Source organism: Echinops telfairi, unplaced genomic scaffold (genome assembly GCF_000313985.2).
Source record: "Echinops telfairi isolate 266 unplaced genomic scaffold, ASM31398v2 ScPeMD7_25;HRSCAF=90, whole genome shotgun sequence".
NCBI lineage: Eukaryota > Metazoa > Chordata > Mammalia > Afrosoricida > Tenrecidae > Echinops > Echinops telfairi.
This window is the reverse complement of record NW_022103922.1, coordinates 1,826,564-1,831,636: the sequence shown is the minus strand read 5'-3', so window position 1 is coordinate 1,831,636 and position 5,073 is coordinate 1,826,564. Positions and strand designations below refer to the sequence as shown.

At 55.5% G+C, this 5,073-nt stretch overlaps 1 protein-coding gene across 1 annotated transcript in view; it reads left to right on the top strand.

Annotated features, from left to right (window-relative positions):
* Window positions 1-4,461: 4,461 nt before the first annotated feature.
* PPP1R26 (protein phosphatase 1 regulatory subunit 26) overlaps window positions 4,462-5,073 on the top strand; it is an 8,119-nt gene continuing 7,507 nt past the window's right edge. Inside the window, exon 1 of the mRNA XM_030885320.2 lies at window positions 4,462-4,612. The gene's annotated coding sequence lies outside the window, so the exon portion shown is untranslated. The remainder of the gene's footprint in view (window positions 4,613-5,073) is intronic.

The following is a 5,073-nucleotide window of genomic DNA, read 5'->3' as shown; positions in this document are numbered from 1 at the left end:
ATAAAGCTCTCTCTTATACACATGAGTGTCTATGGATTGGTTTCTCTAGTCCACCTGGACTCACACACACGGGATCTTGCACCCTCACTTGTAAGGGGTGCTCTGGCTGCACGTGGGCAGCGCTCAGTCCTGACCCTTCTGAGTTCCTTCACCAGCACCTTCCTGCAAAGGCATCACTTCTCCCGAGTTCTTCCTTATTGGAAGTGCAGCTTCCACAGGCACAGGAGATGGTGAATACCATGGCCCGGGTTGGGCACACCTTGGTTCTCAGAGTGACAGCCTTGCTCTTCAACACAGTAAAGGGGCCTCACGCAGCTACTTAGATTTGTGGTTGTGACCGGCAGGGGACACTCAGAGCCGACACCAGGCCAGTGTTGGGGTGGACTCCTGCTCACAGGGTGCCAGCTCACACGTGTTCCCAAGGGTGGGCCCACTGGTGGTTGATGGGTCAGGTACCAGTCAGAGGACATTAGGAATAACCTACCTGCCCCATCAGACCAATAATCCCAGGGGCCAGTGAGCCGTCTGCCTCAGGCCCCAAAGGGAACAGCAAAGCACCACCCTATGTTGGAATTGTCATGGATGGAGGCGGCTTACAGGTCCCTGTTTCTGCCCCCTCCCTTTATTGCTTTTACCCTCTTCACTTCCTGACCAGCTTAAAACTAGTTCTCCACCGCAGAAAAGAGCGACTTCTCGGGTCCCCCCAGTGGGGGCCCGTGGAGTTCACCCGGGAGTTCAGGGCTCCCATCTTTCTCTCCCTTTCTCTTCTCTCCTCTCCCTCCCTGGTAGCACAGCTTCTCTGGCTCCCTGCTGGAGTCCATGAATCCCTCCCAGAGAACGCGGAATAAACTTCCCCTTTTTCTTCTCTCTGGCCTGGCTTCTGTTCATCTTTGCAGCGAACTTACTATACGGTGCTGAAACCCCGGAGGAGTGAGCACCCTCTTAGCTGCCTAGAGCATATTTGGGGAGTCCTCCTCTCCCATTTGCCCCAGGGATCCTCGGCTGCGCTCTGGTCTGGTAGCACAGACAGTAAGTCCCAACCCATGTCTATTTCTGGTGACCCCCACCTGCCTCTGTGTCTGTAAACACGTGACCACGTCAGAGATCACTGTCCGTTTTCCTGTCCGACCCAAGGTGGCAGTGGAGACGGTCCATCAACCCTGCGGTCCTTATTCTGACCTAGCCAAGGGGAAACAATTGGGACACTGGTCCTTTAGCCTTGACCTTGGTCTCTGGAGATTAGCCATGGGTAATCAAAATTCTAAAATTGACCCCTGGACACCTCTAAGGTGTCTACTGGCCAACCTCACTAAACTAGGGCTGGTGCCGGACACTCGTCCAAAGCGCCTCACCTTTTTTCTCCACGGTCGAGTGGCCCCAGTACAATTTGGATAACAGGTCTAAGTGGCCCAAACAAGGGACTTTTGCTTTCAATATTTTAACTGATCTAAGTAACTTCTGCCAAAGGACCGAGAAATGGTCCGAGGTTCTGCATGTCCAGGCCGTCTTTTCTCTGCGCTCCTGCCTCTTTCTGTGTTTCCTGCTCCCCTTCCCAAATCCTCTTGGCTAGAGAAAATTCCTCCTCTCCTCCTGCTTCTGCCCCAACCCTCGTGTCTACCTTCTCAGACCTGCCTGAGCACCTATCCTCACCCCCTACTTGCCCTCCTCCCTATTCTGGCCACCCAGAGCCCCCTGGGTCCTCTTCTCCCGATCTACCCACCTCTCCTGAGAAACCCGAGTCTGCACGGCACTGTAAATATCTGATAGGCAGGATGCATTTTCATTGTTACAAATTGAACATAATTAAAGCATAGTGATGAATCGCAAAAACAATGCATAATCCTATATTGTGAAATATTTCTTTCTAATGACAAATCAATGAAATTTTTTCCTGAAGCACGGTGTGGTATGGGTAACAGTCTTCACACCAGGTACTCGTCTGTTGGCATTTCTGCGTCTCGGTTCCTAAGACCATCGGAAGTATGTGAAAGGTCGTTTGACCTCCTAAAGGGGTGTCGACCCACAGGTTGAGAACCGCTGGAATAGACAAGAACACCTAAAAGTTAGTGTGTGTGTGTGTGTGTGTGTGTGTGTGTGTGTGTGTACATATATACACTTGTGGGAAATAGAACCAGGAAGAGAGTAGATGCGGACAAATTCTCAAGGCTCCGATCTGAAGCAGCCCGGCTCCCGTGAGTGGGAGACTTTCACGTTAGTAGGTTGGAGACGGGTTCCAGCAAGTCTCCCAAGTAAAAGTTATTCCCGGGACGCCTTAGGGACTTAAGACCAATCTTCCGGTGCTTGTAAGGGCGTGGTTGCTACTGCAAACGGTGGAAGGTCAACTGCTTGAAGGCTACTTGTCTGAAGGCTGTCTGCCATTGAGAGCCAGCAGACCCAATTATCTGTCCCACCCTAAGCAGGGCCCACCCCCTTCTGATAAAGATCATTATTCCCCTGGGGAAGAGCTCAGAGACACCCAAGGTCAAGCTAGCTCAGAGCCGACTAAGGTTAGGCCACCATCTTGACTCTACAGCCCACCCATCTTGTTGGGTATGTGCCTACCTGCCACATGTATGTCTCTAATACAACCCCTGCTGTTACATATGTGCTTACCATGACCTGCAGGCCCCAGATGATATAAGCCGTAAGAGACGGCATTCCAGCCTCATTCTGGGTCTGGTCGCCATGGAGGGGGTGAGCCCTTACAGGGCTTGTCTCCTGTCTCTTGCACTTGCCCCTGGGACCCATTTGGTTGTGGGGAGGCTGGTCCCCCACATATGCCGCGGTCTTCATTGGTTCTGTTTTCTCTCTCTGGGTTCTAATATCCATTGCAAGAGCTATCTGGAACTCACAGCCAATATTCGTGATTAAAGGGTTGGTTAAGGAAGTGAACCAGTTGTAAGGCCTGTGAGAGCTACTCAGGGCTGAGTGGTTCCCCGGACAAGTGTGCTCATAAATGCTCCAAGGGACAGACCGACCGCCTGCTGGGAGACTTTGGCTGGAAGAACTACATCAAATAGCCCCCTGCCCTTGCACGAGCTTGCGCACACACTTCTGAAAACGGGCCGCTTGCAGAAGAACCCAAGAAACTCCTCTTCCTTTGAGGACACTGCATGACCTGGCATCAGCCCGGCTCCCAGGAACCCCGGGGTCAGGCCTTGGTGCGTGGCTCATGCTGCTGTGTCACTGAGAAAGTCAGCCACAGGCTGGGTGAACGCTAGTGGACGCTTGGGAGTTGAAAAGTTGTCCCAGACACCATCGCTCATTCAGCAGAACTGACCACCGCACCCCAATAGTGCACGCTCCACGATGTGTTAAGGCCCCTCTGGGCTGCCTGAAAATCAGGCTAAGAGTCTAACCCGCCAGCTGCTCCGTCTGCTTCTGTGCAGACTGAGAGCCTCTGGACCACCATGGGGCAGGTCTTCCTGTCCACCCCACCCCACCCGCATCTCCACCCGGTGTCCTGTCGGGTCACCGTGGGCCAGAGTGGAGGAGGGTTGTTCAGTGTTTTTGCAAACGCTCAATCCCCTAGCCTGTTAGCTTCCCCGCTCACTAAAAACAAACACACACACACACACCTGGTACCATCGAGTCAACGCCTATAGGACAAGGTAGAACTGCCCCTGTGAGTTGCCAAGGCTGCCACTCTGTGGGAGTTATAGATGTTGCTCAAGTGGCGGGCTATAGACAAAGCCACCAGGCATTTTTTAAAAAACACACAAAAAGCTTCTTTAAGGTTGTGCACAGAAAGCAACGTGGTGAGAACAGAACACAGCTCAAATTTAAGAGAAGCAGGACCCCACGGGGCAGATACACGCAGTGTGCATGAGCACGTGGTGCAGACGGCCGACATCTCTTGTCTAAAAAGCTCTTAAAAATCAACAAGACAGGCAGCCCAGTGGAGACATTCGGAGACGGCCCAATGTGCACACGCAGGCAGGCCTCCAAGAGCCGATCATGAAACAGAAACCCATTCCGCAGCCCGAGGAATGCAAACCACAGCGAGGAAGCCTTGGTCTTACCTGCAGGGTTGTCAGAGGCAAACCCGCAGGGCACCCAGCACAGCTGGCAAGGGAGAGGGGAATCGGGCACTCCCCCTCCCCCTGGGGGCGGCTGGCCAATTGGTCTGCCTGTGCGTCCATGCTGGCAAAAGGCATCCTGGTCTTTGGCCTGTCGGCCTCTCTTCTAGGAACTGATTCCAAGGCAGCCCTCAGACCTGCTCCAAGAACCCATCAGCAGACTGCAGGAATGTGCCAGAGGGACACAGCCCGCCCTGGGGGATGGGCTCCTTTCCGTAGCTCCACTTCCCAAACTCTGTAACTCCTCGGCTCCCCGAGAAAACAAACACTACTTTTTCAAATGGCCACCTGGAACCCACATCGGTTTCCGGCAGGGCCCCCAGCGCCCTCCCCCCCCCCAGGCTTAGTCGCACTAAAACCATCCTCGGCGTCCGCTGTAGGAGGAAGTTGCTGGTTTGGGCCATCTTCTAGAAGGACAAAGAACCAGCCCAGCGCTAGGGCCCCCCAGTGGCCTGGGCTGGGGACCCAGGAGGCCACCAGGGCCGGCTCTGTTCCCCTTGAGATCTGAGTAAGCGCCGCAGCACAGGCCGCGGGTAAACATCTCTGCACTGCTGGGGACACAGAGAACTGGAAGGTCGTCCAAGGTCACAGGGTGGCGCGTGCGTGGCACGGCTGGGTCTAGGAGGTGGTGTCTCCAAGGGAGCGTGGGGGGAGGGGTGGAGAACAGATCTCAGGTCTGTCCCCTGCAGGTTCGAACCAGGTGTGGGGTGGGTGTCCACGCCATCCTCTGCAGAGCAGGCAGAAGCCCAGGCGCGGCCCACAGCCCTGGGGCGCCCTTCTCTGGCTGCTCACCGGAGCCTCTGGGACCCTCGAAGACCCGTGTTGGGCGCGGTGGCTGCCGCCGCCTAGGGCAGGGGGGGTCACCTGTCCCTGCTGCAGGGTGAGGCTCGGCGGGGGCAGGGCCGCAGTGTGCAGAGCGCGGACTGAGGCGCGCGCGGCCACCGTGAGCTCCGTGCACACTTGGGGGGCCGGGCCCGCGCCGCGCGGCCGCGCG